This window comes from Lissotriton helveticus, chromosome 3_1 (genome assembly GCF_964261635.1).
Source record: "Lissotriton helveticus chromosome 3_1, aLisHel1.1, whole genome shotgun sequence".
In the NCBI taxonomy this organism is placed as follows: domain Eukaryota; kingdom Metazoa; phylum Chordata; class Amphibia; order Caudata; family Salamandridae; genus Lissotriton; species Lissotriton helveticus.
Window position 1 is genome coordinate 419,292,903 of NC_136061.1, and position 25,213 is coordinate 419,318,115.

Sequence of the window (25,213 nt, forward strand, 5' to 3'; positions counted from 1 at the left end):
ATCTGAAAACGGGTTTCTGTGCCGGTGTATGGACATTAGTGAATTAATAACCGGACAAGGGTCAGAAATAGGAGTATCAATATGGGTACCTAGATAAACACACTACACTTTCATTTTGCATTTTTATTAATCGACTTTTGTTTACATAATAATGTACTGATGTTTTACTTTGTTTACTATTTCTAAACTAAAAAAATAGACTGATTTCCCCAGAGTGGCAGATAGTAGTGCAATTGTGCAATCTTAAAAGCAGCACAGATTTGAGTCCAGATTCTGCGGACATCAACAGCCAGCTTGAAGCACACCCGCTTAAAGTAGTTAGGATCAGCTAGTCTAACCAGTAAGAACTTTAAATCCTTACCCATAAGAATCTGATGAGAAAAAGAATTACAATCAGGCTGACTTTCAACCAGAAAGCATTGCAGATAAGATCTGAAAGAGGCCCAGAATTAGCTTTTAAAATCCGGTAGTACCCAGCCACCTTTGAGAGGATAGAGTTTCAGCAAATGAATAGCCCGTCTAACCCTTTTATAGCTCCACAAGAAGCTATCCACTGCCACATCCAAACGGCGAAAAAAATAATCGGCAACCCACAGGGTGATAGAACTAGAAAGATATCAAAATTTGGGCGGAATATTCATCATCATGATGTTACACCGGATAGTTATAATTATTGGAAGCTTGCTCCAAGCTTGCATCTTAGCTACGCACTGACAAAGCAGTTGTTCAGAATTTAACCTAATAATACAATTAACTGAAGAGGTAATATTAATGCCTAAATAAGTAGCAACTGAGGCCACATTCAATTCCCTCACATGCTTGGAAAATTAAAAATTATTTGAGTTTTTGGTATATTAAGACGTTACCCCGAGAACACCCGAAATCTCTTGGCTTCTGCAGTGATTAGCCTAATAACATGAAAGGGATCCATTGAATATATACGGCCACATCATCCACACATGCACTTATTTTAATGTCATGTCCATGTATCAAAACCGGGACAAACCCAGCATGCTGAGTTATATGCCTTAAATAAGGTTCCAGATAAGGGGCAAATATCAGTAGAGATAGTGTACACCCCTCTATTGCACCAAAAGTAATCCTAAATGGAGAGCAGATGGACCCAGCTAAGACAACACGAGATATTGAGCTCCAATATAGATACTGAATCTGTCTTAAAAACCGATACCAAATAACCGTAGTTTGCAGAGTTAGCCACAAACATGGCCATAGGACCCTTTAAAATGCCTTTTTGGCATTAAGTAAGATCATACCAGCATGTAACTCAAGTGTATTGGAGGTGTCAAATAACACCATAGCAGCATTTATGTTGTAGTGTGTTTATCTAGGTACCTATATTGATACTCCTATTTCTGACCCTTGTCCGGTTATTAATTCACTAATGTCCATACAACGGCACAGAAATCCGTTTTCAGATTAGGTCATAGCGCATGCTGTCACATTAAGCAAGCACTATCCCTCCAGCCCCCTAGAAAGCACACCGAGTTCTCAAAACAAATCAAACCTCCAGCAGACCTGGGAAATCCTCGCAGCTATTGTTTTGATTTCGCTCGAACTCCTGAAAAGAATGTAAGAACGACCAGTCCTTATGACATTCTTACTGACGTCTTATGTCCATCCTTACGTCAAACTCGGCACCTTTCAGGTATAAATATACCAACGCTGCCCTAAGCAAACACACGGTGGTGACGAGCTTGGAGCAGCGCTACTTGCCGGAGAGCCCAGCTGATGCAGAAAAGCCCACGGACGCTGCCCCTCCCTTTTGACGCGCTGAGAGAGACGCTGCCTTTTCTCCTGCCGAGAAATCCATCCTCCGGCGTTTCCAGCCGTCCTCGCGGGTAACTGGGATATCGAGTCCTGAGACAGAGATACCAACCCTCCAGCCTTCTAAATCCCAGGTACTGAACTGACTAACCCCTTACAGAGAATTCTTGAGTCAGATTCTTGGCAAAACAAACTTAACTTAAACTGCTACTTACTTACTCCCTCCCACGTATTAGGCTTAGGTCAGGTACACCGGGGTAGGCATAGTTAGAAGCACCAGTTGAGTACGATTAGTCAATGTATATATGTATGTATATCTTTTATCCATTTTAAAATATCATATGGCTAAGAAACCATATCAATGCTTTTACAGTATTATTTTATAATCCTGCTTTTACTGTATGCACTTTACTTAACCTTAAGTATTGCTACTGTAGCGATTCATTTCTCTTGTATGAGAAAAAGAGACTGATCAATAAATAAACACCTTTTATTGAACACGCCCATCTCTTCTATCTCTACAATCTGGTGGAACTAAGTATGCACGTACTGACTGAGTAAAATGATTGTCTTTTGTTTTCACACAACTCTAGAGATATACTCTTGATTAGGGGGGAGCAAAGTTGTCATGTTCTATGGTTGTCAGAAACTAAATCCCTTCTTGTCTATCCAGGGAGGTTAAACTCCTCCTTGCCTATTCGAGAAAGTTTCTAGTGAACTCTGAGCTAGCTGGCACACATAACTTTAAGTCTAATATCGTCAGTAGAAGACCTAGTTAACCACAGTCCTACGTCTATACTATTGAAGATATTATTCCAATGCGCAGAGCCTATTGGGATAATAGGAACTACACTACATGGCGCCCAACGTTTGGTAAGGCGATAAAACTAACGCAAGGCATTAGAGTAACTCAGTCGTGCTTTTCCACACAGACCCTTTTCTCCCATAAAACTCCAAAGACGTCTGGAGTGGGTCAAAGGTTAAATCCGTCAAAGTTAGTAGGAGGAGACTCCTATGTATGGGTTTTGGTTTATTCAACGTTGAAGGATACAGTGTTCCAAAATATTGTGCATCCAATCTTTGTTTCCGTAGAAACCTGATCTGCAACAAAAACCCTTCCTGTCAGTAAAATGTCAGACGGTGAAGGAGATAGGGAGACAGCTAGATTAGCAACTCAACTCCTAGCGGAAGACACAAGTCTCCTACAGCAAGACCCGGATGCAATACTCATCCCGGTCAGCATAAGAAAAACTATAACTTTAAAACTCATAGAAAATGGACTGACATAGAGAGGTGGTACAGTCATATTTGTAATTGAGGCACACGAATATCGGCAGACAGAGGTATTCTATTCATGGATAAATTTTCCAGCAGCAAACGCTGTAACAAAGGAGTTCCACTATTACAAGATAGAGGAACCTCCGGATGAGTACACCCCTTTCGAGGAGGTGGAAATACCACTCAAATACCAAGAGCACCTGCTCTGGTTTAAAGGCGCCCTAAAACATAATGATCACATCACCAGGCTCGGTCCACTAGGTAGACCAGGAGCAACGTGGCCGGTTCTAGCCGGCTACACACCACATCCAGACATTGGAAAAATGTCGAAACCAGAACTTTTCGCACAGCTAGAACAACTGGTTAAAATACACAGACAATTAGTCCAATATTTAATGCGGACTTCAACAGTCCAACCAACTATTAAAATTCCACAGCTGACCACTCATCAGGGGAACACAAATAAAATCACACCACAGAACATACAGTCCTGTCTAGGTAAAGTACCCATTAAAAGGGAACAAATTCCATTCTGGTTAGCACAGAAAATCACTTAAATAGAGGCGGTATTTCCAGATACCACCCCTGTTGAGAAACACAGGATTCTGACTATCTGCCTTCCAATGGGGATCGCACCACATGTGAAGGACTGTGACACTTGGGGTACAGTCTTTGCTTCCATTTACACAAAAACACATGGTGTTCCGTCCATGTCGGTAATACCAGAGGTGCTAAAACAGATTCAAAATGAATACGGTCCGGAACCTGCTTTAACTCTGGGTATGAAATTACTGAAAGACTTTAAGCAGGTCTCGGCAATATTACTAGCAAACATAAAAGGGGAAGCAGCAAATGTGGCGATCCGCCAAAGATTGAAGGAAACAGATATAGCAGAACAACCATTTGAACTTGCCAGAATCATAGAAAAATCCTATGAAGAGCTAGGAAGAGATAGTTTGGGTGGGAAACCAGTGAAACCCCAACTGATAGAAAATCCTGAAAAGGTATTTATTAAAAATAATCTAAACACTTCAAAAAAGAACTGGGATGGAAATAAACAATCCACTCCCAAAGAAAAAAGATTCCAGTCCAGAGGAAGGTCTCCTCGGCGGAGAGAAAGATCTCCGGACCAAGGACACCAGTCTCCCCAGAGGGAGCCCTCGGAGAAAAAATACAACCTTAGAAATAGGGATAATTTGAAGAAACCTGATAGATATCAAGATATTGATACACGTCCCTCTCGATCTTTTCAGACTTCCTCGCAGAAATCGGAAAGAAGAGGACGGTCAGAACAAAGGGAAGAGCACATCGATTCCAAAGACAAAGAACCTGCTCATCAAAGTAAAAAGTTACAATTTCCAAAGAAGAAGGTAGCCAGCATTAAAATAATCAAACATGCCGAGGATCCTGAGGACTCAGTTGAAAAACGGAGAGTGGGCTCAGACAATGCTAGACAGCGCAGCAGAAGTGAGCATAGCTCGCAAGATCCTGATGAATCATCTGGAGACAGTGGACACGAATGAATACATTCAAGTGGAAACTGCAGATACCAGAGTTAGCAAACCTCATAAAATATATGAAATAACTTTACGTATAGAGGGAGATAAGACTAGGAAAATAAGGGGTCTGTTTTGGGATAACCTCTCCAAAGGCTATGACATCCTTTTAGCTGAAAAAGACTGGCCACCAGAGTTTTGTCAGGGAATGCCCTCATGGCGAAGAAATGATTATGCCTGCCTTCTCAAATCATATTCCAATTCATAAAAAATATACACTTGCAAGAAAGTGGGCAGTAGCCCAAGCTCCTGCACTATATAAAAATCATGTGGGATGGGATGAGGACTCTCCTCCTCACAAGATCCAGTTAAAATCTCAACCAACTGCACAGAGGCAGTACCCAATTAAGCAAGAAGCTAAAAAACAGGTCAGGGAGATCTTAAGATCAACTTGAATACCAGGGGGTGATTGAAACATGCACCTCACAAATGAACAATCCTTTGTTTCCTGTCTCCAAACCAGATGATTCATATCGTCTAGTTTTGGACTACAGACACCTTAACTCATGCTGTAAAACGTTTGCAGTACAAAACTCACACAGTGCCGCACTAATGAATAGCATAGTGCGCAAAAAATACAAAACAACATTAGACATATCTAATGGATTCTTTTGTCAAAATATAGGACCAGAAAGCAGATATTTGACCGCATTCTCAATAAATGGCTCGCAGAAAAATTTCTGTTGTTTGCCCCAAGCGTTCAAGAACAGCCCAGGATTATTCTCAGCGAGAGTAACAGAGTTACTACAAATATATGATGACGAGGCATTATCTTATGTCGATGACATCTATCTAACAGATAATTACTTGGATACTCACTTGAAAAGAGTGAACACCATAATACTTGGGTTCGCAGCAGAGGGTTACAAATTCAACTTCAAAAAGTCAAGAATTGCCCATCTAACTGTCCTGTTTTTAGGATATGAATTATCAAGTGAAGGCAAAAGCCTGGCTGACAATTTCCTAGAGAAATGTGCTGTAATCCAAGCACATAGAACACTGAAAAACTTGCAATCAATTCTAGGTTTCCTAAATTTCGGAAGAACTTACATTATAAATTATGCAGAGAGGGTTAAACCCCTCTATGATCTAATAAAACCAGATTTTAAAAGAATCAATTGGACTCCAAAACACACAGAAATTTTGAGATCTTTACAAACAGACATGTTAGTTAAAACAAAACTGCAAACACGCGATAACACACGCAACCTTGTAATCCGAGTCATCCCAGGAAGATGCGGATTCACATACCTAACCTCTAATGAGGGAGAAACGGTACCAATAGCTTACAAATCACACTTGTACACAGAAGCGGAAAAAACATTCAGCATTAAGGAAAACATTGTTCATGCGGTTCAAACATCTGTAGCAAGAGAAAGATACCAAGCTGACGGCAGACGGATTACTGTCAGAACAGCAGAATCAGCCTTTGAGGCATTAACAAGCCCATGTAATTTACCTACAATGGCACTAAATCCAAAATGGATACAATGGGAAGATTCTCTTGCTACAGACAGAGTGAAATACTATTTTGACCCGGAAATGAAAAAATTAAAAGATCTAGAATATGAAAGAGAATATCCTCTGCCTGGCGACATTCTGCCCATACGACAGTACGCCTGTGTAATATATACAGACGGACATGCTCAGCCCTCAGTGTGGGGAGAGCAAGCTTATAACGCCACATGCGAGATTACAAAAGACGTGTGGCGCGAAGGTAAATTGAAACCTCTATTTACAAAAACACACTCAGTGGAAAATAATTCAGAACAACAAACTGAAATAATAGCGTTAAAAATGGCGCTAGATAACGCGGATCGCAAATTCCCGACACTAATAGTGTGCGATTCATATTACTGCGTCAAATCATACAATAACGACTTGCAGAAATGGGTTGAAAACGGGTACAAAGATGACACAGGTGCCACAATAAAGCAAAAATCGCTTTGGGAACAAGTAGTTCTTTTACAGGAAGAACTACCAAAGACTCACGTGATACACTCACCGAGTCATCAGCGTGATGGCGTTCACGTTGCCGGGAATTTATTGGCTGAGAAAGCCACAGCGGAAGCAACTAAATCGGCTTCCGTAGCTACAAAAAAGCATTCAGGAAAATACATTGACGGGGAAACAATGCTGGCGGTGAAAACGTCATCAAAAGGCGACTGCTCAGCGCTACCCATCAACTATCCACTCAATTATACATACATAATCGATGCGAACTCCGTTCCTTTTGCTCAAATCCCTGGAGTGGGGGATAGAGTAATTCCAAACATGAACAGGAGAGGCTTGTTAATAGCAGACGCACATATGGGTGAGGGTCTTAGACACCTCAATCTAAAAGATTCTCTGGAAGAATTGCAATCCACATACTGGTGGCCAGGAATAAGCCTGCAACACCACATATTTGCAAAAAACTGTCCAAACTGCAACAGAGATCGCAGTGGCGACCGAGACGGTGTTTTACCATGGCGGTTCGCTCAAGACGGGATTAAACAATAAAAATATAAAACCCAATATGATTAATGCGTCAAATTAACATATAGAGACTTAAAATGTAGACCCCAGCTCTCGGTTGACGTCTGAACTGTTATATAAAGATTTGCGAGTCTATAATGGCATATACGCATGGGGCATGCTACATTCTGACCATTGCCCTGCTTTTAGCTCTCGAGCTTATGGGGGGGCGTATGGCCAGCATGGGCATTGCATTGCGGGACTCTTATCACTTCCTTCCTGAGGGAGACGGGATGGTGTAAAGAAAAAACCAAGGCATAGAGCAATCTGTAACGGCAAAGGTATTAGGTTCGGGAGCTGGGTGGGTCAAACATTTAATAAGTGTCCAACGTAGTCTTAACAATCTACCAAGAAATTCTCTGAAAGGTCTCAGTCCGTACAAACTATTGTTTGGGACTAGAATGTTAATCCAGGACCTCGACAGTCAAACTTCAGTGGTTAAAGAAAAATGCTTTGATATCAAAGATCGTTTGGCTATTTTACAGGACTTAAACGAAACAAGAAAAGACCTGAGCAACATAAAGTTGAAACAGCAGCCAATAACCACTGAGGAGAAACCACCTGTCCCAGTAAGGCCTGTCTGGATTCCAAAAATCGGGGATCTGGTCAGAGAGAAGATCGCGGTGAAGAAGGAATTTGGGCCTTCTTACAGAAAAGCAGTTCCTGTCTTGTCTGTCAACGGGACAAGATCAGTAGTACTACCGCCCCTTGCTGGTAAAAAGGAGAACCGAGTTGTATCCATCGACCTGGTTAAACCACAATCATGTGGCCGATAACAAGTAGTAGGCCAAGTGGACTCCCAAGAAGTAGCAGAACACCAAAGTTTGCTACAAACACAGAGGTTCAAACTGAAAGACTAACCACAATTGATAAACCTACAGTAAAACAACAAGGACTATGCAACAAAGCCATGGAACTTAAACCTCTTGAAACCCAAATTAAAATCTTAAATCAAGAAACACCAGTCTACAATGATGTAACCACAGACTATGCAAATGAAACAAAGAAAATTCCAAAAACAAAAAGGAATCCAGAAGCAATTGAAACAATTGACAGAACAGCATCAGGCTACTTCATCAACTTCGATGATTTTTCTGAGGATCTGAGTGAACCTGAGGAACAGCAGACAACAAAAACTTTTAAAGACAAAGCAAAGGAACTCTTTCATCAACTAAAATAAACCTATCTTATTTCTCCATGGATTGAACTTTGGGTGGCACTAGGAGTATTCATCCTCATACTTTGGCTCATCATGGTACTATGCTTGGGACATTTCATTGAGGGAAAATATGCTACAATGGACACAGCAAGTCAGAATATCAACTTGGTCCTGAAACCACACAAGTCTTCACACATCGAGAAAAGAGAACTTTCTTCAGTAAACTTCACAGCCAATCCTATACCCGGTGGGGTAGCATGGGACAAAACTGATTACGAAATATATGGTCCGGTTGAGCTCCTGAAGTATCCTCATCAATTCAAGATTTCATTGAGTGACTTTGTAAAACCGAGCACATTCGCTGATGATTGGGACTTTGAAAGTATTAATGATCTAGTAATGTCAGCTAAATTTACAGAACATGATTATTTGCAAGGTTCATCTAATTACGATCAAATGTTTTGTTACAACCATTATGGTAACCATTATCTGCATAAATCTACTCAACCTAGAAATGTTTTAAATGTTAACCAATGGGAGCATTGTGCAACTCCACCAAAAGGCAGTTCAAAGACATTTTTTGATAAATATTCATACTTTTCAGGGTTTAACACAAGTAATGCAGAATCATTTTATTTCAAATTGTTAAATAAGACAGGAGTGAAAACCATGCTTACAAACACAAAATTGATATATTCGGACTCATTTTTTGAAAAAATGAATACATTCGGTTTTGATTTCTGGAACAATAACATTGAAACGAAAACGATCTGGGGCACAAAAGATTGGCAAGTGCAACGTATAGAATCATTATTTAGAGCCTGCATGATCCCAGAACAAATTATATTTTTGAATGACACAATTCAACAGACTACCTGTCTTGGCCTAGCAAAAATCAAAGACTTAAATAAACCGTCTATTCCAAAACCAACACCTAACAGTAATAGTACTACGGATGTTGAGATAGACATATCCTATATTTTAAACCAAAACAGAACACATCCTGATTGGAAACAATGGTTGATCTGGCCCACAGACACAAATAACTGTCAAGACAGATTCCTGAACAAAATACAGGGGTTCACATTGACCAGGCCAGACCCAAGATACTCCCAGAGACAACTTCCAGGGATTGTAACTACTTACAGTGTGGGGAAACTCTGCCTTCAATGGCTACATACATCCACACTGTCAGAAATTAAGCAACACTTAACTTTACTTGAAGAAGGTGTTGACTTGCGTGATTTCATCATGGGACCACGCAAACAGCGTCAAAAACGTTTCATAGCGGCCTCTATATATGCAGCTTACAACGAAGCTTGGAAAGTAACTCAAATTGAGACAGCAGAAAAAATACGGGAAATTGACCGTGTTAATTTGGAAAAATCACTTTCTGTTGTAGACAATGGGTTAATGACTCTGTCTTCCAGAATATATTCACTGGACAGTATTGTATCTTCTGCAATCGATATAATAGAGCAAGACTTACTGATGTTGCAACACGGTCAGTCTCAATTACGTTCTATTGTACAGCTTGGCTGGACGTTACAAAATCTGCGTTCAGGCTATGTGCCTTGGCGTTTAATCAACACAACGTCACTATTTAATATCTTTAACCTTACTGATAAACAAATCAGTTTGGCACAAAAGGGGCTGACTATACAATTCTGAGCATTGAAAAACTTGAGAGATTACCATTGACAATGTCAGAACGACCTGTCATTGAATGGATAATACATGGGATGATAAATATACCGATAACAACTTTCCAGTTTCAATACTGCCAAAAATATATACAGGCAGGCCAGTATGAAAGGTTGGGTAAAGGATACGTTAAGTCAACATGGAACTTGCCCTATACACACACATGTGTCAGTAATAAAGGACAGAGTGTATTTCTTAGTGGTAATAATTGTGAAAAATCACTAAGTGGCATACTTCTGTGTCAGGGTATAAGTTTGCATGGGGCCTGTGAAGGGACTTCAAATAACCTTTCATGTCACCAGTTAGGCACACCTGCAACACAAATAGAACCATTCTTTAGAAGACTTTCGAACGGGAGTTACATTCTAATTGTGGATCACAGATGTTGTGGCTTGCTGCCAGGAAAACCTTATCTAGTAAGCGTGACTTCCAGGGTCATGTGCTGTGAAAGAGTATTGTTCCCGAATGATGCTCCAGACAGGGAGGGAAGGTTATGGCCCAGTTTAAAAATCTCTTCTATTCAAATTGATACTTTAAGCAGAATGAAGACTGTGCTTCTACAGACGCCAACCCGGTTGACGTCATCAAAAGAAACGTATGATCTCCAAGTTGGAAGGACAACGGCAGAGATTCATTCAATGTTATCAACAAATTGCCCCCTACACTTCGCAGAAATGCTGAACGAAATCTTAAATATTTCTGATACAAGTGGTATCGCAAGTGTATTTAAGACCGTTTTTTCAGGAGCTTTAACCCCATTCAAAGCGATCCTGGGTATTTTTCCAAATTTCGTCCATTCCATCTTTGGCGGACTTCCACTCCTGTTGGGACTCGTAGCAGGCATTTTATTCTTGCTACTCTTGCTTCGTTATGGCAAGCCATGTCACAGACAAGACTCCAGCAACAATGGAAGAAACGATCCTAGCTATCCGCTACCGGGACCGCATAACTAAAGTCCTTGGCTTAGCCCGGCTACGAGATCTAAATATGACCTGGTTTCTTTCATTCAGACCGATCTGGCAGAATTGTGTAATGCCTGTATTAAGGTGCATGCTATGCGGCGAAGAATGCGTGTTGGACACCTGTCTTACACTACAATCGGACGTACCATTGGATGCAGATACTTTGTTGGGTCCAGTAAAGGCTCATGCATTGTGCTGTCCCCAGCGGCTACCTATCCTGATGACGGCATTCGTGGAGACTTCACCACTACGATTGAAGGGTAGTGAAGTACAAGATGAAAGCAGGATCGACCAGGTACGACCTTCTGTAAGCAGTTCTGATCGAACCATCATTGAAAGCAATCTTGCGCATGACTGCATGGTAGCGACATTTTCCAACCTAGTCGAACTTTCACCAGAAGCTGTAGACTGTTTTTTCGAGAGTCTGTCTGAAATGATGTTTTCACCAGAACAGAGAGAATGAATTTTAAACAAACTTGCACACGGCGTTCCCTGAACTCTGAATTTGGCCTTCAGTCTTTTGAAAACAAAGTGACTGTGAACTATTTTTTCTCTTCTCCCATGAAAAGCGAAAACTTTTTCCCAATTCCAAAATATTTACCTTTTTGGCACTTATCTTCTGCTTAAAGTAAAACTATTCTTAGAGAACAGAGCTTCTATTCTTAGGAATTCTAGAGACGTTACATTACCTCAACCTCTAGCTTATATGCAATTAACTGTGTTTATATGTGATGAGATGGTCTCGCAATTTTTTTCTGTATCAAGAGCCATTTCATGTGTAATTTCGCAAATCATTCATGCTGATATAAAATGTGCATCTCCTTTTTGAATGATTGTACTACTTGAATGCATACAGTACCTATACTCATTTCGTGCATTTTGCATACGCCATTTTTCAAATACAAAAAAAAAAATTGTTTTTGGGGTGGTTCGGTATACACATGGACTGTTAGTTATGTTTACTATTGCTTAGGTTAGTAAATATGTACATAAAATCGTGGAGTGGGTGTATTGTGTTTATCTAGGTACCTATATTGATACTCCTATTTCTGACCCTTGTCCAGTTATTAATTCACTAATGTCCATACAACGGCACAGAAACCCGTTTTCAGATTAGGTCATAGCGCATGCTGTCACATTAAGCAAGCACTATCCTTCCAGCCCCCTAGAAAGCACACCGAGTTCTCAAAACAAATCAAGCCTCCAGCAGACCTGGGAAATCCCCGCAGCTATTGTTTTGATTTCGCTCGAGAACTCCTGAAAAGAATGTAAGAACGACCAGTCCTTATGACATGCTTACTGACGTCTTATGTCCATCCTTACGTCAAACTCTGCACCTTTCAGGTATAAATATACCAACGCTGCCCTAAGCAAACACACGGTGGTGACGAGCTTGGAGCAGCGCTACTTGCCGGAGAGCCCAGCTGATGCAGAAAAGCCCACGGACGCTGCCCCTCCCTTTTGACGCGCTGAGAGAGACGCTGCCTTTTCTCCTGCCGAGAAATCCATCCTCCGGCGTTTCCAGCCGTCCTCGCGGGTAACTGGGATATCGAGTCCTGAGACAGAGATACCAACCCTCCAGCCTTCTAAATCCCAGGTACTGAACTGACTAACCCCTTACAGAGAATTCTTGAGTCAGATTCTTGGCAAAACAAACTTAACTTAAACTGCTATTTACTTACTCCCTCCCACGTATTAGGCTTAGGTCAGGTACACCGGGGTAGGCGTAGTCAGAAGCACCAGTTGAGTACGATTAGTCAATGTATATATGTATGTATATCTTTTATCCATTTTAAAATATCATATGGCTAAGAAACCATATCAATGCTTTTACAGTATTCTTTTATAATCCTGCTTTTACTGTATGCACTTTACTTAACCTTAAGTATTGCTACTGTAGCGATTCCTTTCTCTTGTATGAGAAAAAGAGACTGATCAATAAATAAACACCTTTTATTGAACACGCCCATCTCTTCTATCTCTACAATCTGGTGGAACTAAGTATGCACGTACTGACTGAGTAAAATGATTGTCTTTTGTTTTCACACGACTCTAGAGATATACTCTTGATTAGGGGGGAGCAAAGTTGTCATGTTCTATGGTTGTCAGAAACTAAATCCCTTCTTGTCTATCCAGGGAGGTTAAACTCATCCTTGCCTATTCGAGAAAGTTTCTAGTGAACTCTGAGCTAGCTGGCACACATAACTTTAAGTCTAATATCGTCAGTAGAAGACCTAGTTAACCACAGTCCTACGTCTATACTATTGAAGATATTATTCCAATGCGCAGAGCCTATTGGGATAATAGGAACTACACTACAATGTGACTGGTAGTATCTTTACCCAGGATATAACCATGTTGCTGCGGGTAGACAAGCTCTTGAATACAAACAGCAGTCTGGATAGCTAAGCTTTTTGCTAATATTTTAGCGACGGCATTAAATTTTCTATCTTCAGCAGGCTTATCCTTTTTAAGGAAAACCACAATATTAACCTGGCCCCAAGAGTCAGGTATTTCACCTGTGAGTTCAGCCTTTTGAATAACAGTCAGAAACAAAGGTGCAAGTGTATTTATAAAAAATGTGTAAAACTCCACACGGAGCTCATCACCCGCCACCTTGGCAGAAGGAAGTGATAGCGCTTTCTATCTCCACAATAGTGACTGGTTCCTCCAGTGCATGGGCAGGAAAAGTGCTAAACTTGGATACCTTAGCTGTATGAATGTATTCTTCAATTATCTGAGTCCGATAGTCAAGTTACAGTTCCTGGTAGAAAAGCATATTCTGATCAAGAATTTCCTAAGGATCATGATATTTACAACCATCCATCATGTAAACATTGAACCATGTTCCGATGCCTACTCTCTGCAATTTTGTACTCCAAACCCTTCCTCGCTTTTTCACCATCGTCCAATAAAGCGTCCCAACCATTAAGGTAGGCATAAGCCAATTTATCTCTTAGTGCCCAATTCATGCTATTTTTGCATTTTATCAGCTCGCCTCTGATCTTAGTTTTGTTAAGGCTATTTGCCAGAACTGCCTGCGAGTGCTTCTGCATCCACCGTGGCAATTTAGACTAGATGTACTGCGTTTGGGCCTTTATATCCTTATTCTGCTGGAAAAGAAATTGCTCAGTGGTTCCACGTACATATGCTTTTAAAGTATCCCACACTACAGGGGGAGCAGAGGAGCCAGTATTTAAGGAAATAAAATCAGTGAGCTTCACAGTGCTGGCAGTAGTTAAAAAAAGTATTGCGAGGTATTGGGCTGAGGTGGCTCACTGCCCAGAGAAAGCGGGATTGAGGTCTCCTGTACAGAGGAAAAGCAACCTCCTCCCCTTCCTTATGAGCATTCATTACCTGGATCGTGATGGGGAAGGTGAGGTTCAGTACATCGCTGTCCAACAAGGCCTCCGAAGTGAGATTGGTCTCAGCAGTGGTAGCACTAGTAGAAACTGCAGAAGCAGGGCAATTAGTAAGAAACTCAAGCACCGGTTGGCCAATTTTAGTTAAAGTACCACTGCTACGATAAAGCACTGGGGTTTCCACTGTATGTGTAACCTGATTGACCGGGAGCACGGCGAGGGAGGCGGCGTCTTCCATTCCTGCTAGCACAGTATAGTGTACGTCGCTGCTGATGTCAGTGATTGGTTTAAACTCAGTATCATGCACTTCTCGAGCTAGGTTGAGATGGCGGAGAGACTGGAGGTTACATTGTTCTACTCCCCTTTGCTTTCATTGATACATAATCCCCTGCCCCACTCGCTTTCGAGCCCAAGGCAGAATTAGCTAAACTAGGTTAGCTGTGTTTAGGGAATAAGTTTCCTTGAGGACTATTTCTAGGGTTGGAAAATTTCAAAACTGAGAGAGGCATTGCACACTATTCGTGCTGTGCAGGAGGGCTTCCCAACATTTCCAGAGGTACCTCAGACCCTCCTGGCACTCTGCTTCTATCTGTAATAGTGCCTCATCATTTTATATCCTGCATTTATTGGGGGACGGGCAAGTGGGTACCTGCCAGAGCCTAGCAACACGGGGGCTGAGATGACTTTGGAAGAGAGATAAGCTATCCCCCCTTGACCAGTGGGCCTTTTGCTGTTCCCAAATTAAAGACATGTCCGCGAACAGCAGACATAGGCTCCTCAACTTCATTCATTGTTGCAATTATCTACCCACTGTAGGAGGTTCATTGGGCTACAGGGGATACTAACTGTCGTAGATATCCTTGCACTGCAATAGACCTTTTGCATTTAGTCTGGCTCTACCATAATACTCCAGCACACAATGCATGTCTACCCTTTAATTGCATCCCTCTTCGGACTCAGCGTGAAACAACCCTGGCACTCCTTTTGGCTAAATGGAGGGGTTAGATTTCTACTCTGATGACCTGGTTAAAAGGACTATGGGATGTTTTATTGATTAAGTAGATGTTGATCTTTTACCCAGGTCATCTCACCTCCACTTTCCGTCCCAGGCACAGGATCCCCCGAGCAAGACCAAGAACAAAACCAGGATACATTTCTCACATTAAATAATATTAGGCTGTAGTTCTTCAGCACTGTATGTACTGTCTGTAGCTGATTCTTTAATACTACATGATTTGCTTTTGGGTTGCGGGGTGGATATAGGGCTACTCTGGATCCACAACCAATTGTATTCTGGTGAGGAGCCTGATGCTTGTTGTGTTAGTAGCTCTGGTCTCAACAATTAGTATTTTGAGGTCTTTCAGCAGTTAGCACTTGAGGTGCCTCTGGAATGTGATCTTTATATATGTGTATTTGTTGGATTTATGATGACTTTATTGTTCTACTCTTTTTATAGTTTAAAAAAACAAGGTCCTGGTCCATAATGCTTTGAATATGACTTTCAAAAGTTACTTGAAGCTTTCCTAGTTTAAGAGTTCTTCTATCTCCAGCCTGACATGATTCCGAGGTGAGAGAGATTACATCACCATTGTACATACTGCGTCAGAATTAGGTCTGTGTAAATTCAGTCTTTGGACAAGAAATCAATTTAGGGGTGATTGCCTCCCATTCTTCCTTTCATTAAAATACACTATTGGTGACGGTCAGTTCACAACATAAGTAAGTACAGATTATTTCTTTAAACAGACATGACAGAGGATTCAAGAGGCTGCAGTATTAGCCATTTCGAGGCCTTGGAAGGATTAATTGATGTATGGGTAGATTTATGTAGCATACTACTACTGAATTATGTCTACGGGGCCGTACTCGGGGCTACAGAGCTGTTCTTCAATGGTCACTCCCATTTCTTGCCAATACACTGAAAAATTATTGCACCTCTGCCTTAGTTTTAATTGTGTTTTGATGCTTCATAAACCACATTACTTAAAATTATTTTATCAACAGTTTAGTTTATGTTTAATTAAACTATGCAAACATAAAACCTTCTAGTCATTGAATATTAAACATATACACAGCACAGCGCAAAGATTTTCTCTAAGACAATTAACAGCATTCCACAACCAGTGTATTTCAGAAATCAAAATAGTAATACTACCTAGAGAAGCACATTTAAATATTATATACAACATTATCTCAATTATGTCAGCTGAGCAATAGCAAAACATTTGGTTTTCATGCCTTTGGCCAGTTCAAGTCCCTATGTAAACTATAGGGTGTAGCTTAAAATGACTGCATATCTAAATATCATAGTTTAAAAGAAGATGAACATGTTGATGTTTTAACTAACATTTTTGAGTAAGTGGAGTGCTCTGTTTCCTTAGCTAGTCTAAGCATCACTTACTCATCAAACAAGCTTTGGCAAAGGTCATACCTCTGGGCTATTTTAGGAAAATGTTCACTTTGTTGTTATTAACTCTACATTTTAAGTTGGGAAATTTGAGATTTGCATCCCCCGAATCTCACTGATTAAGCTACACCCCTGGCTATGCTGCAGAGCTTTGTGATGAATGACTGAATTTCCCTTCTTTCACTGCACTTGCTTATTCCTTCATTTTAAAACTTGATAGCCAGCACCACAGCGGAAGCTGGCGCTGTTAAGCGCCGGGCGAGGTTGGGAGGAAGTCAACAACCGACGGAATAGGTCAAATTAAATAAACAAAACATATTCCATCGTCTGTCAACTTACCCCCCTCCGCCCCGCCCACCGTGCTTACCTGCACTGGCCACGACTGCAGCACCGTAGATTCTCAAGAAGACGCATTCCTATGGAGCACGTAAGGAGATAAGCATGCAAAGTAGTGCAGGGAGCTGAAAATCCCCACAATAGGAATTATGAAGGTGGGGCTCAGAAGGGGATAATTGTGATGGTCTGTGGCTAGTACATAGAGGTAACAGAAAAGGGAAAAATCCAGGGCACCAAAGGGAAACAAGCAATGGTAACGCATCAGTTTCTCCTACGAGATTAATAAAATGCTGTTTTGATCAATCATTGTCCGGACGAAGTAAGGAGCTTCCTGACAAATAACACAGGAGCGGAGAGGATGTTGTGCAGTGGCCAGAGCTGGTGACTCGAGAGCTGGGCATCCTGGTTCGAGTCTCAGCGGCGCAACATCCTGTGATTCTGGGCAAATCACTTTCCACGGGGGATAAGTTGCTATATAAATCTGCAAAAGGAAAAAGCAAAAAGTGGCAAAACTTAATGAAAACATTTTTCCACCAAAGCGGATGTTAACAGTATGTCGGCTACAGGACACTGATAAGAGAAGCAGAAGAGGAACAAGCATTGGTAAAAGCAGGAAAATATGCGACAGCCAATAAAAATTTAGGAAAAGTTAGTGGCACGAACAGGAACCAATGAAAAGCTAGAAAAGAGAGGGGGTGGGTTGTAAGCCAAGTTTAAGTTTGTATTAATAATAAATTTCACACGCTGTGTAGGCGGAACCTAAAAAAACGATCAGAAAGGAATAATAATATCTTTACATCCCGCAGCTCAGTGCTGAACGGGAAGAAAAATGTGATAGAGGCACAAGAAGAGATCTCCAATTCGAAAATCGAATGAAGTATTTGTTTGCTAAGTTGTACAAGATGTCATCTGAACTAGAGGCAGTTTTGTTGTTGTTGCTCAGATAAGCTGCAGAAGAGCATTTATGGATAAATAGTAGTGTGTTACTTTTTGGGAGTACTTGGTTATGGATGTGTAATGTGGCCTATCTTGGTAGTCTATTGATTTGGTTCATAAAGTCCATAATAGTGTTATTATCTTGCTTTGTATTTTTTTTTAATCCAATGCTTAAGCATTAGATGCTAGTGCATGGATAGCTAGAAAGTATGCAAGTGCAATGTGGCAAATGAGGGAAGAGCCTTAGCATCATGCATGCATGGTAGAAACTGTGCATGCCATTTCACATCAAACCTGTAGCTGCACATAAGTAGGGGTTTAGGAGAAAAGAGTGAGAGTAGACAAGATTGGGCATTTGGATATTGTGAACTAGACCACTGCCTTCCTCTTCACCTTACAAAGACTCTGGGGCATATTACCAACAACTAGCGATAATTATCGCTATGTTGGCTTAGCGGCAATATTTTTATCGCCGAGCTGCGGCGATTTTTATCGCTTAGGAACCTTGCTAATATCAAGGTTTATCTCCTAAGCGATAAAAATCGGCCGAAATGCATGAATATCGCTGTAAAGTCAGCGATATTCATGCATTACCGAGCAAATGCTCTTAGCCATGTTATCCACCTCCCATTGGATAACATGGCTAAGAACTGCTCAGGGGCAGGTGCTAGCTTTTGGAGATAATCGCGCTTAGCGCGAATATCTCCAAAAGTTGGTAATAGGAGATAGCGATGTTAGCGACTGTTTCCAGTCGCTAACATCTTGGCACGCCCACTTTGCATGTCATTAGTGATAAATTTCACTGAAATGCAAAGCAGCGCCCAAGATGGTCGCTATCTCCTACTAGGTAATAGGGAGATAATTTTATCTCCGCTTTCTTGGCTTTTAAAGCCAAAAAAGCTGAGATAAACCCCCTTCATAATATGCCCCTTTGTTCCTCTCCATCAGCAAAGCTGACAAAGTTCTTCATTCGTGGTGGGCACAGTAGGTAGCTTTAGTTGATTCTGCGTGGGCTTTCAGTCGAGCATCTCGGTGGTGGCTCTCTGGGGTTGGGTTCTTTGGTATTCTCAGTGTGATGAGCTGGATCCAGACAGGGGTTGTTATTTGTGGCTATACTTCTTCTCGCACCCACTCCTCTGGTTCCTGTATAGGGGTTCCACTGCAGATTGTAGGTAGATCTTCTTGAAAGAAGAGATTTCTGATTACCACCTATGTCCCCTTTGTTGGGGTGACCACAGTTCCTTTCCATTTGGCCACTGTCCATATGCCTTTCTCAAATGGGGTACTGAACTTTCAGCCTGGTCACCTGCCCAGAATCAACCTATCGTTCCTTTGAATCATGCTGTCTCTGGCATGTAAGGCCATGGTGACCCGCTGGATTAGTGCTCTTCTCCGCTAGCTTTCTTATGGGATTAGCTTCTGCAGTTTCCATGTAGGTATTGTCAGAAATATGCCATATAATTTCCTCCTGAACATGAGTGCTGCAGAGTGCATTGTGTGACGCAATGGGATGTGTTACAATATGCCCTTAGGAAGCTGTGGAGAGCTCACTCTGGTTCTTTGTTTTGATTCCTCTGCTACTATTCGGAAACTCCACTGGCTTCCTGTAGCTCAGCGGATGCAGTTTAAGACCTTATGTATTTCATTTAAAATCTTAAAACTGTCTACCCCTAAAATGCTAGCGCCATTGCTGAATATGTATGTGCCCACGCGGGCTCTACGATCAGCTGGCCAGAACCTGGTTGAAGTCCCCCAGTTCAAGCGAAGCAGAGCGGGTGGACGTTCTTTCCGTTTTTTAGCAGCAAAACTATGGAACACTCTACCAGTCCGTATTCGGGAAATAGAGGAGTTGTTTCAATTTAGGAAAGCCATCAAAACTCACTTATTCCCTTGAAAATATTCCTTTGTCTCTCTTCTGATCTCAGTTCTGTCTTGCTCAGGATTAGCGCCGGGACGCCCCTTTGCTGGGGCAGCTGTGCGCTTTACAAATCATATAACATAACATAACATTCACGCTAATTCTGAGCACTTTTGTCATGGTGCAGAGAAACCTCTTAACATCTCCATTAGCCTGAGGCCACCTTAGTGTAATGTGCTGATGTGTTATGTTCAGTCCCTAGAGGTATGCATGGAAGTCATGACCCTGAAATAGGCTTATTGTTGAAGGGCAGGCCAAAAACAGCAAATGTTTTTTGAGCTTTGGTCTCAAGTGTTCAAAAGCTGTTGGGTAAACCAGTTCAACCACTGGAAACTTGAAATATGGATTCATTAAGATGAGGATTTGTTGTCCTTTGGGAAAATCCCTGTAGTCTATGCTAATGAGAGTGCAGGGTGCACAGCGTGGATACTCTGTGATAATGGGGGCTGGCCTGTCGATCTCACTTTTGAATTGGCACAGGACTACTAATATGTCTACTCTGCTGCCCATGCCATGAAATTCCCTATTTTTGTAATAGCCTCAATTTCATCTTCGCGGTGCCTTGATGGGCTAGCAGCGCACTAAGCTCTTTCATGTTTCTGGGTACAACAGTCTTTTTCCCCCCAGAGCACTAGACTGTCACTTGTCTCTCTCAACTCTGTATGCACTCATCACCACAGTTGTTTGCGGGTGTTGCATGCCTCCCGACCAAACATCCTGGAATTGGCCAGGAACGTAACCCATTTGTTCTGTTTTATTGCTTCTATTGTCCTGCATAGGCAGCTGTCAAGGAAAGCAGTGTGGATGATCTCTTTCAGTATGAAGGCTTATGGGTAGGCTGCCTGTGAGATCATCTGCACGTACTATTCTGTCTGTATCTTTTGTCTGGTGTGCCACTTAAGTACACGTGATGTGTGACTGCCTGGAGAAAAATCTGCTGGGTTCTCAGACCCTTGTCTATAGCACATATTGAATTGGTATTGTTGAAGCTGGATGACCCACTTCTGTATGCGGGGTAGAGGATGCTGGGAGGTGCCCTTGAAAAGGCGGTTTGTGGTCAATCACTACTCAGAATCTTTGCCTCACGAGGCATAGGTGGAAGTGGAAACATCCCCAATTTATCGCTAGGGCTTCTTGTTCGATCTGTGCATATCTTGTCTCTACCTCCAACATTACCCAAGTGGCGAAGGTCGCTGGTGTTCAGCAGTTCAGGTTGTGTTGTTATGCCGTTGTGTTGTGTTGAACGAGGGCTGCTCCTAGGCCCACCAAACTGGAGTCCAGTACCACTAGCTTTCAAGAGTTTTGTGAAAATATGCCATTGTGATGTCGTGGAGTAGAGCATTTTTGATTTTCTGGAAGGCCAATTCATGTGTTGCGCTCCATTCCCACTTGGTGTAAGCTTTTTACTGTGCTCTGAGGGGTTAAAATGTCTACAGTAGCTCACCATCCCCAGGAAACTCCTGACCTTCGTGATAGATGGAGCTTGACGGATGTCTTCAGATTTCCTGGGGTCTACACTGTTGGCATCTGCTGGGAATATATAGCCAAAGAATACAACCTTGCAGTCAAAGAAAGAACACTTGTTGTTCAGTCTGAGGCCTCACTCCTCCATTTTCTGAAAACGCCTTGTTTTGAGACGTGGAGTATGAGTATGTTATCGCTGATGTTGATAACTTGGAAAGCCCGGATAGTCTCATTTTGAGAAACGTCTGCCATGTACGATATCCCAAATGCATTGAAAATGTTGTTAGATATCTACTTGCTGGATCAAGGACTAGCTTGTGATTTCCTGAGATAAGGCCAACCTTGGAGAACCACTTAGCACCTCTCAGGTCCGCAATAATATCATCCATGGTTGGGGTGAGGAGGTGCTTCCTTTTAATGACTTGGTTGGGGAGCTGCATTACTAGGCAGATTCTTGCTGCTTCTGGCTGTTTGGTCTTTGGGGCTATGACCATCGGGGACACCCAAGGAATGGAGCCAGGTACTTTTTCAATTACTCCCAGCCTCACAAGTTCTTCCTCCACTTGTGTTTTTAGGTGGAAAGGGATGCGTTATCTGTAATCTGTAAGACAACCGAGGCCGTCAAAGACATGTTTGAATTCTTGCATGAGTTGCTCAGTTTGGTGTGTGTGTACTTGCCTTTCAAATGTGATTAGGCTAAGTTCTTCTGCCTTGTGGCAGCTGATTTAGGTCTAACCTCCTCATAAAGACTATAGTAATGTTGTTATCTTCCCTTGTGCTTTTTAATCCAAAAGCTTGATATAGGATGTTTAAGCATTAGATGCTAGTGCATAGATGGCTAGAAAGTATGTAAGTGAAGTATGGCATATGAGGTAAGTGCCATACTATCATGCTTGTATGACAGAAACTGTTTATATCATATCACATCAAACATGTAGCTACACATAAGTATGGGTGTAGGAGAAAAGAGAGAGAGTAGACATGGTTGGGTGTGTGGATATTGTGGTGCTAGGGGGTCGATGAGGGTGATAGGATACGTGGAGTGTGGGAACTGGAAAATTACATGGGCACCAGCAATTACTTTTCTGACTCAGTCTTGAGCGGCACAATGTCCATTTAGTACTACTCGTGGCCATTCCCCGCAGCAGGGTGCATGCTGATTCAGCACTGGCTAACATCACCAGGAAACACTAGACCACTGCCTTCTTCTCCACCTTACAAAGACTTTGCTTGCAGTGTTCTGCGTGATCAGGAAAGCTGACAACATCCTTCATCCAGGTGCTGGGGTGGGGGGCACAATAGGTAGTTTTGGTTGATTCTGCGAGGGCGTTCAGACAAGTGTCTCTGGGGTGGCTCTTTGGTATTTTCAGTGTGATGAGCTGGCTGAATTTCCTCTGGTTCCGGACAGGGGGTTGTTACTGTTGTGTATACTTCTTCTTGCACCCACTCTTCAGGTTCCTGTATAGAGGTTTTGCTGCAGTTTGTGAGTGGGTCTTTGTGAACCAAGAGATATTTCTGGTTACCACCTCCATTCCCTTTGTTAGGGTGACCACAGTTCCTTTGCATTTGGTCACTGTCCATATGCCTTTCTCATATGGGGTTCTGACCTTCCAGCCTGGTTGCCTGTCCATTAGAATCACCCTATCGCTCCTTTGAATCATGCTGTCTCTGGCATGGCAGGACATGGTGGCCCGCTGGTTGTTTAGTGCTCTTCTCGGCTAGCTTTCTTATGGTATTAGTTTCTGCAGTTTCCATGTAAGTATTGTCAGAAATATGCCCCGGAGTTTCCTACTGAATATGAGTGCTGCAAAAGTGCATTGTGTGACACGATGGAGTGCGTTGCATTATGCCCTTTAGAAGTTGGGGAGAGCCCACTCCGGTTCTTTGTTTTGATCCACACTGATTCTGAGCACTTTTGTAATGGTGTGGAGAAACCTCTCAACATCTCCATTAGCCTGAGGCCACCTTGGTGTAATACGCTGATGTGATAGTTGGTGGTTGGCAGAATTCACTGTTGTCCTCCACCTTGGGTGCTCTAACGCGGGTGCAAAACGTTGTCCAGGTTCCTCCCCAACCCACTCTATGCCCACTGTGACAGACTTGTACAAAATGGTTGTTTTTGCCACACCGTGCCTTGTGCTAGGCATGGGTACTCAGGGTGTGATGCCCGCTCACAATAGTCTCACATGGGTGTTTGGGATTTTGACCTAGTGTCATGTCAGGTCATGCCTTTCGCACCTGGTCCATGGATTTGGTCTTCACACAGGCTATTTATACAGGGGTCGGTGAAATAGCAGCTTTGCTCAACTGTGGGACAGCTGGTGAGCTCACTCGAGCATGAGCCTATCTGGCGGTCTTGCCAGAGCTTCAATCTTTCAAAGTCGGAGTTGATCTGGGGGTCAAAATGCATGTCGAGCGCAGCAAGTGCTGCATCATAGTTGTCCTCCTCACCGGTGTTTGGCATGTTTTCTAACTTCTTCCCTGGCATAGTGCAGCAGCAGGGATCGCTTTACAACAGGGTCTGTCTCCAGTGTGGCACGAAAATAGTTGGTAAGCCGGCTAAGCGACATCTTCCAGCTTGCTGCGGTGGGTGCAGCAACCTACGGGCTCACTAAAAGGCAGCAGGGTGCTGGATATGAGGTAAGTGGGTGTTTACGCTGCACATGTGGTGGGTGGCTTGGGCCCAGCTTCATTGGCAGATGTGGCTGCAGAGTGTCCTGGCGGAGTTTTGTGACATTGAAGTCTTGTAGGGCTTGTGCTATAACAGGTATTCTTTTTTCTAAAGCCCTGCCTCACAGTGTGCTGAGTTCTAGGGTGCTCACCAGTATTTTTTGAATGCTATGAGGTGAGATGCAGGCTGTGCTAGGTGCGTACACTTGTAGCAAGATGCATGTTCCAGGGCCCTCGCCTTTAATGAGCTGTTTTTTCTATGCAGGATGCGTGTCTGCCCTGCACATGGCAGGGCTGCTTCTCAATAGCAGGTAATAGTCTATTATCCTCTGCAGCTCGTCTTCTCACTGCACATCGGGCCAGCTGGGAGGTAGTGCGGTGGATCACAGTATCAAACTTTCCCCCTCCTTGCGGTGAAGGAGGCACATAAGCTGAGTTCTTCAGTTGGGCGCCCTAGAGGAACGACTGCCCTCGTGAGGTGGCAGCACTGCAGGGGTGCACACTGGTGCCACAAGTCTTCTGGGGCAAGGACTGCACCACATAGATTCCTCGTCGCCAGTGTGGTGCTAGCGGTCTGGTGAGGGTGATAGGTTGTGTGTGTTGCAGCAGCTGGACAAATATAACAGACATAAGCAGTTACTTGTTGGACTCCGCCCGAGCGGCAGGACACCCATTTATTTATACCTGAATTATTAACTATATATCTGTTTCGGTCCATACACATATAAAAATATACATGTGACGCAGCAATCCAATAGCTTATTTTTAACTTGAAAAGTACAAGGCATTCTTTTGATAGTAGCATAGTGCAGGCCAGCGGTGTAGCTGGGGGGGGGGGAGGGGGGCGGAACTACTTTGAGGGCGGCGGCCTTTATAATTTATTTGGGGACACTACACTCTCTGACACTACTGTCAGTCAGCAGAAATTAACAGGCTACATACACATATTTTAAAATATACAGTAGTCCCTTAGGGGCAGATTTATGTCGGGAATGCGCCACGTTTGCGTCACGCATCTGTGCCGTTTTCGGCGCACAATGGGTGGCGGAGCAGCGGCGCAAAATAACTGGCGCATCCCTGGGGATGCGCCAGTTATCATAAATCTGCCCCTAAGTATTTAATTTTGTCTTCTAAGAAGATGGTAGCCCCCTTTACATAT

The 25,213-nt window shown here is 42.6% G+C and overlaps 1 protein-coding gene across 1 annotated transcript in view; it reads left to right on the plus strand.

Annotated features, from left to right (window-relative positions):
* LOC144824569 (cyclic nucleotide-binding domain-containing protein 2-like) overlaps positions 1 to 25,213 on the plus strand; it is a 202,003-nt gene that overhangs the window by 37,322 nt on the left and 139,468 nt on the right. The gene's annotated exons all lie outside the window — the stretch shown is intronic.